The sequence below is a fragment of the Rhipicephalus sanguineus genome, chromosome 3 (genome assembly GCF_013339695.2).
Source record: "Rhipicephalus sanguineus isolate Rsan-2018 chromosome 3, BIME_Rsan_1.4, whole genome shotgun sequence".
NCBI lineage: Eukaryota > Metazoa > Arthropoda > Arachnida > Ixodida > Ixodidae > Rhipicephalus > Rhipicephalus sanguineus.
This window is the reverse complement of record NC_051178.1, coordinates 38,766,246-38,774,047: the sequence shown is the minus strand read 5'-3', so window position 1 is coordinate 38,774,047 and position 7,802 is coordinate 38,766,246. Positions and strand designations below refer to the sequence as shown.

The 7,802-nt window shown below is 47.3% G+C and overlaps 2 long non-coding RNA genes across 2 annotated transcripts; both read right to left on the bottom strand.

The window, feature by feature from the left end:
• Positions 1-1,893: 1,893 nt before the first annotated feature.
• Positions 1,894-2,442, bottom strand: LOC119384882 (uncharacterized). Its single transcript, XR_005181963.1, has 3 exons — positions 2,288-2,442; positions 2,115-2,198; positions 1,894-2,003 (listed from the first exon to the last, which is right to left on the bottom strand). It is a non-coding gene; the product is annotated as an uncharacterized LOC119384882 (long non-coding RNA).
• Positions 2,443-2,750: 308 nt separating this feature from the next.
• LOC119384880 (uncharacterized) lies at positions 2,751-3,284 on the bottom strand. The gene is made up of 3 exons (XR_005181962.2): positions 3,172-3,284; positions 2,904-2,978; positions 2,751-2,840 (listed from the first exon to the last, which is right to left on the bottom strand). It is a non-coding gene; the product is annotated as an uncharacterized LOC119384880 (long non-coding RNA).
• Between the last annotated feature and the right edge of the window lie 4,518 nt (positions 3,285-7,802).

Below are 7,802 nucleotides of genomic sequence, written 5' to 3'. Positions count from 1 at the left end.
CACAAGATGATTCCCTATTTTGAAATCATACTTAAGAGCATGTTTCGCAAGCACTTAAGCAAGTGAGGAGCATCGAAAATGAAAAAGAGCCTCCGCCCGTCGATGTCTGCATAGGGCTGTTCGGTAGTCACAAGGCTTGCAAAAAGGGACACGTTCTGGCTTCCCTGGTCACAGACCACAGCCACTGGTTGCAAGCCAGCGTCACAAAGGGACTTGTAGCATTGAAAAAGCAGGTCCTTCAAAGCACTCGCAGGTGCCCCCCGATGCGCGAAAAAATAGCCAAGGGGTTGTTTCCACGCCGTTCGGATACCTTTAGCCATAAAGACAAGAGCCTTGTTGCAAAGGTTATTTCCTTGAACACCATCATATTCTTCCAGGCCTTCGAATCTGTCATGGGATGGGTTGTACGAAAGCTCTCTCTTGATGTGCATTTCATCGAAAACAATGCAACAGGCTCTGTCACTCATGGAAAAGGTAGCCGCTCGTCTCTTTATAAGGTCGAAGATTTGCGGGAAGAACCCAACCCTTAACGGGACTCGCTTAAGCCACAACTGCAGAGATCGCACTGACGGCAGCCTTAGGAGTCGCCTACAGTACCTATAGCCCTTTGGGCTATGGAAGTAGAGTCCAAGGGCAAAGGATTTGTTTTGGCTCGACCAGCGGCGACCAAAGCGGCTCACGTTGTTCATCCTCAGCTGAGCCTCCACGAGTGCTGCAACAGCTGGAGACACGTGTGAGCGGACGCTTCGGACGACTTCCCCAAGGGTTAGGGCTTGACGCTGCCTCTGCAACCTTGCTTGCAGCCTCCGGTTTAAGTCCCGCTGTTTCCGCAGCTTCGCCTTCAGCTCCTTGGTTTTCCTCCGCACGTCGCGGTGACTCGTGCAGGGCACTGTGAGAGATGCGGGTTTTTTAAGGAGTACGCTTTGTAGATGTTCGACGCATAATAGGAGTCGTTAAGGAAATCATATGATAATGACCACTCTTCGTGACATCTTTCTGAGCTGTAAATGTAAACACTTCATAATATTTTACAGAAGCTTTGCAAAATGAAAAGGATCGGTGATTGCGCACATGCCGTTATGAACAAGTGCTCTATGATAGAAGGATCATTCGGTGGCAATGCAGTGTACTCTCTTATTACCTTATACCTTAGACAAACAATACCTCTAGAACATATACGGTTACACAAGGATGGAGAAATGATTTTCCGGATGTTTATTTGTGCAAAATTAAGGCATATGAATTACCGTCCACCTGCTGGCTTTCACATTGTTGACTGACATAGAAGGGAACGTTTCAGCGTATTTCAGGATCGAAGTGGCCGCTTGACGAGTGATTCTGCGCGAATAGGCAGACCTGCCCGGTCTACATTTCATGTTGTAGGAGATTGTGCCCAGTGCAGTGAGGTTAAGTAAAATGAATATTTGTAGATACACAAACACCTAACATTGTATAGAATCATAGACTTCGTCGATAGACTATTTGTGGCGTGCACGTCGATATGCGCACATATAGTCACAAAGTCACAGAAATTCCTTTTCTGTTATTGTATGTTTGGTGTGACATGAAATCTTTGCAAGAACAGTTATTTTTCTGAAAGACCACTTTTTAGTCGCGATATTTCACCATATTGCAAGGATAATTTTTGGGAGCTCTAGAGATATAGCCAATGGCAGGACATCGCATCATGAGGGGTTTTGTATTCCAATGAGTGATGCAATGATTTTCAGAACAAACTTTTGTACTGGGGCGAAATTTTTTACCGTTGTTATGGCTTTTACTCTTGCCTCACATGTTTGTGAAAGAAGATGGCATGTTGACGTTCAAAATGACTCACTAATGCTCACCTTGGCTTAAAACTTCAGCAGCTACGCCAGTCACAGAGTTGATTGTTGGAGTCTGTGCAGCCGACGGAGCCTGTGGTAATGCGGCCTGTCGAGCCTCGTTAGCTCTGGCTTCTTGTACAGGAACTGCGTTGTCCACCAGCACGTTGTCCCGGTGTTCTGCGTATGAGGTAGATATAGTGCAATTTAGCATGTCGAACGAGGAAGAAAAGAAAATTAAAGGAAGAAGTGACGAGAGCACCGCAGAGATTACATCGGGTCAGTAGTTACCTAGGACTTCTTGGGGAGGTGCCAGGCATCCATGTGATGGACGGGCGTACGTGTGGTCGCAATGATCCCTTGTTGCGCTGCACCCTGCAGTTTATTGAGCTTGAACTTATTGTCTGAGAACAGTGGTGTTTCCGCTCTATATACGTTGCTTAAGCTCCGAGAGGCAAGGTTACCTTCTGCTCCCGATAATTCCGTCTCGGAGGCGCTGCCTTCAGGAAGTCGGATGAATGTCGGCTCGAGAACCGACGGAACCTGTGGAGCCGCGTTCACTCTGGCCTCTTGTGCAGGAACGGTGTTTTCCACGAGAACGTTGTCCCGGTGTTCTGCGAATGAGGCAGATAATATGGTACAATTTAGCCGGTCGAACGAGGAAGAAAAGAAAACTAAGGAAGGAGTGATGAGAGCACCCCAGAGATTACATCGGGCCAGAAGTTACCTGGGACTTCTTGGGAAGGTGCTACGCATCCATGTGATGGACGGGCGTAGGTGTGGTCGCAATGACCCTCCGTTGCGCACCACCCTGCAGTTTCTTTATTGGGAAGGGGGGGGGGTGGCTTATTGCAGGATAGTAGTCATGTTTTCAATCTTTATAAGCTGTTTTCGCTTCAAAAAGCAAGGTTACCTGCTAACTGGATACTTTCCGCGCGGCCGTCTCATTCGCTTGGCAGCCCGTGGACAAGGCGTTTTCTGGGAGGTACGAGTTCACGTGGCCTGGCGAACCCGACTCTGCAGACACGATACGAAAGATTTATGCAACGTGTATCTTTGGTGAAAAGCTACAAATGTCACCTTCAGTCTTTGAAGCCTGGACACGATGCTGGCCACGGTCACCACACGTGTTGTCATGGTTAGCTCCGGCGCCTGCTAGAAAGATGCAGTATGCGCTTATTAATTTTTTTCCTGAGAATGAATTCTTAATGCTAAAGCAGTTGTTTCTATCAATTCTCTCGATCTATTAACTCTTCTATATATTACCTATAAACACACTATCTTTTGTGTGAATAATTGTGCATGCATGCAAATTGTAGCGAGAAATACGGCTCATAGTTCTACTTACCGATGACAGGAAATACCGTAGGTACTGCGTCTTGACAAAGAAAACCGGGCCGCAGGAATGCCGATTCACGAAAGTGCAGCGAGCACACCACTCTGAGCCGCAGCTGTCCCGGCGTCTTATCATGCAGACACGGGTTTTCTGCAGAACCTCACCCAGGATTCACGCCTGCAATTTCATGGTAGCATTGTTTTGGCAATTGTGTCGCGATAGATAAGTAAAAAGAAAAAAATATAGATCACTGCAACAGAAAGCGATCGATGGCAGTAAGTAAAAGCACATAGCAGGAAAGATGTAGCAGCAACGCAGCACAGAAAAGCACGGCACAGCACTGCGATGGAAATATTGCTTGCGCATCCAAGGGCCGGAAGCAACAATCACAACAAGCATTTTAATGCGATAGTGATCTATGGCACTGAGATAGACGATTAAAGCGAACCGTTTGAAGCGATCCGAGTGACGCACAGTACTTGCGCTATTGTGATAGCTTGAGAAGTCCTAGAGTATTTGACACCACTTGCTCCGAGCCAAACCTGAGGTGGAATCAAGCGATAACTGTAACACAACGTCAAGCTTTAGACCCCCCCCCCCTTTTTTTTCAAAGCACCATGACTTTCCCTTGCACAACTCTACGTGCACTTATTAACAGTACTATACTTTTGCCTCACCTTGTGGGAATGAGAGGGAAACGGTGAAGTGAAATGCCAGGCGTACGGGAGTTGCTGTTGCATCCTTGTACAGCACATCGTTTCCGTGGGTACAGAGGCAAGCGCTCCGTGCCAACCGTTGGCCGCATCGTCCCGTACGACACCGTGCCCGTCGGGCACGGTACTAAACGTGCTCACCCGCGTTACAACGCACCTCGCAACTCCACACGCAGCAAAAATAAAGTTCCCACCAAAATAATTAGCAAAAACTAATGCATGTGCACAACACCTAAACACGTGAGGGGGCGTTTCGTAGCAGACGAACTTTACGCGCGCCTTTCCGAACACTACAAGGACTGCATCGCAGAGCAATGGCATGTGTCATTCTTTAGAGGGCGCTAATAAGAAGATTTTTGATAATGCATATACATTTTCATGAATTCTTTGTACACTGGATCTAAATAAATGTTATTCTGAAATAAATCTCGGTCATAAAATATAAATATTATTTCGTTGTTGAATGAAATTAGGTTTTTTGTTATTAGTGTTTGTTCCCACCACACCTAGTCGCGCTTCAATCGCTACTCCCATAACTCCCCATGCTGATGTCGCTGACAATAGGATCTGAACCGCTTTTCGCCCGAAGCTTCGCGACCTATTTGGATAGGCCTTGTTAGCTCCGGCCGAGCGCCTTACAACACCGCGGCAGGGGCTAATCGCCGAGGCCGCGTGTAGAATCATCATGGTATATTATCCTGTATAATGGTGGCGGTCTACGTGGAAGATAACTGTTAAGGCATTTGATTTCATCTTTATGCAAGTTAATCGACGGCTGGCTCATGTTATGCGCTACCACTATTCTCCATATGTCATGCTTCAATCATCAGGCGCGTTTCTTCATTTCTGTGCCCGTACAACACTGCGCATTCATCGAATTTTGGCGTGCACTTACAATCTCGACAATGTAAAGATAGATTAGAAGGTGAGCCTCCTGTTAGCGATCTCTTATGTTCTAACCATCTCTGGTAATGCATCGGCCCGTCTGTCCTACGTACAAGCGGCCGCAGCTGAAAGGGACCTTATACACCACACCTGTACGGCAATCAGTGAATTTGTTGGTGTGTTATTCGAAACAAATATCAGTCCGCTTCTTGTCTTTTACTCCCTCATTCTTCCTCTGCACAGCGGCACAAATCTTACCTAGCTTAGTGGCAGCCGTGAAAACAACATTAAAGCCGTATCTACTTCCTACTTTCTTTAGCCTGTGAGATACGCAGTGAATGTACGGTGTGCCTACGACACGTTTCTTCCTATCGCTTTCTGCAACCATGCTCGGACTTAACACAATGGACTTCTTTAAACGTTCAGCGACAGTGGCCGCTGCATCACGAGGATACCATACATCTAAATGCTCTGATATATAGCGTAACGTCGACGCGCGCGTGCGCGCGTCACGGCGACGTTACTTCAGCAAAAAACAGCCCCCTATAGTCCAGCGTCGGCTGACCGCCGACACGGCCGACGGCTGCTGGCGCGCTCGGGCGTCGCTCGGCTCCGAATAGATCCTGCTGCATTTCGCGCCGGACGCGCCGAACTCGCATGTATTGCCCGCGAGACCGAGCGGAGTCGCCACCTAGCGGCTTCTGGCTGAACCGCGTCTAGTGTGGATTGCTCCGTGCGTCGTCTGCTAGCCCCGTTGTGTTTGCATGTGCGCGTACGTCATGCAGATCCTCAAAAGGCGGTTTGTTTTGTTGCGTTAGTGCAACTTTAACCGCTCGTACCTATGCCTAACACGGTGTAAAGAAGCGTTTGGCCTTGATCAGCTGTATATGTACTGAATAAGATCAGAGAGTGCACTTATCGAGAGTGCTGTGTGCGGTCGTCGTACCCTCCGTTCACGAGAGTCATATCAGTGTAGGTGCCGCTCTGTGGTTCAGCGCATTGCAAAGTGCACTTGGCGTTGCCCTAAAGATGAGAAGTATTAAATCTCATGTGAATATAGCCTTTTAGCGGCGCGGTGGTAAAAAAAAAGGCACGCATATACTTGAGCGTTGTGGTTAGGTGTTGTTTATACGTTACGCGACGAGCTTTAGTTGTGTACGGTCCTGGTTTCACTAGAGAGAAATATTTCTGTTAAGTCACGTCTGACACCTCGGTACTTAAATTGTCCCCTAAAATGAACAGAAAGTGAAATGACATGGAAATCGCAAAACTGAGTTCCCTTGCGCAATTTTAACTTGTGGCAAAATTTACACAAAAACACCCGTGTACTTAGATTAAGGTGCGCGTTAAAGAGCGCTGATGGTCAAAATTAATCCAAACGGCGTAGTTTACATTTATGTTGTAGTAATTTCACGCGAAGCCACATCTTTTTTTTTACATTATCTTTAGCGTTTGTGTTGCGTTGTTTAGATTGGCAGAAGGCAGCGGACATTATTCGTATGAAAAAGCGTACTTTGGTCCCGTGAAATAACCGAACCTTTGTTCCAATACTGTCGTGCAAGTTACTGTTACTGGAATAAAAACAAGCGTGTGCGTGTTAAACGTCTCCGTAGCGCTAAAGCGCTGTCAGCCACGTAGCTTTCCTCAGTAAACCTACAAACTGTCCTACATTTCACGGAGAACTGAATGAGAAATGCGAATGAATATTTGGGCACGCAGTGCACAAAGTGCTATTTCAACTCATCGCGCAGGAATACGGGCTTTCTTTTTGTTGAGGGGCATCCAAATGAACAACTCCTTTGGCAAATGCTCATACGGCTGCCCTAGAATCGCTGTGGATCCTCGATCTATTTGGATCTAAAAGCGCCAGTGCGATGGCTACTTGCTCAGCAATTTCTGATTCTGTGGTGTAGGTGGAAGCCGAGTTGACGAGTTCACCTTCGCCGTTCACAAGTACTACTGTGAAGGCTCGTTTATTGGACATGAAAGCCGCGTCGACAAACGAGCATTCTTCAGCCTAATTTTTAGCTTTTTCTAGCAGGGTTTTGGCTCTGGCTTGCCTTCTGCTCACATTATGAATGGGGTGAACATTCCTTGGAACAGGCAGAACTGTTATATTCTCCCTCAAATCGTTGGGAATTTCTTTATGGTTGTTCTCTATTGCTGTTATTGGTATACCAATCCGTGTGAGGATGTGCCGCCCTGATCGCGTGGTGGAGAGTCTAATGAAATGGGCTCTTTCCTGTGCCTCTGCTATTTCTTCCACTGTATTGTGCATCCCGAGCTGCATGAGCCTATCAGTTTCGGTGTAGACAGGTAGCCCAAGAGCTACCTTGATTACCTTCCTTAACAATACATTTAGTTTGTCTCTTTCGGATCTCTGCCACTCGTGCATGGCTGCTGCGTAGGCGAAGTGACATAGCACAAAGGCGTGAACTAGTCTTACGACTTTGTGTTCTCCAAGCCCTTGTCGGCGGTTCGTCACTCTTTTAATGAGCCTGACTGCGTTGTCCACTTTCTTAGCGATACGTTGTATTGTTTGATTATTGGAGCCGTTGGATTCTATCACCAAGCCCAGGACCCGGATAGAATTAACCCTTGGGATGACGCTTCCGCTGTTGGTATAGAGCGTGATCTCGTTCTCCTCTGGAGGAATCCAGCCCCTGGGTTTGCGGCCTCTTCTCTTAGGTCTGTATAACAGGAGTTCCGATTTCTTGGGTGAGCATCGCAGTCCCGTTGGAGTGAGGTACTCTTACAACGAGCTAACAAAGCACTTTTACCTGGGACGCAGGGTCTTCCCCCCTCCGCACAGTAAACTAAATAGAGCACAGGCCATTACGCTAAGGCTCTTACAAACAAGAACCTACCGAACCCGCTGTTAATTACCAAGATTATCCGAGTTCTCTACTCCTACAACATGCAAAACATGCCACGAAACAATAGATCTCACTCATATGCTCTGGCGTTGCTCCGCGTTACGCAGCGACAAGGAAAACACTGAAGAGCGGTGGGACGCAGCTCTGCGCAGTCCGACATTAGAGGGAC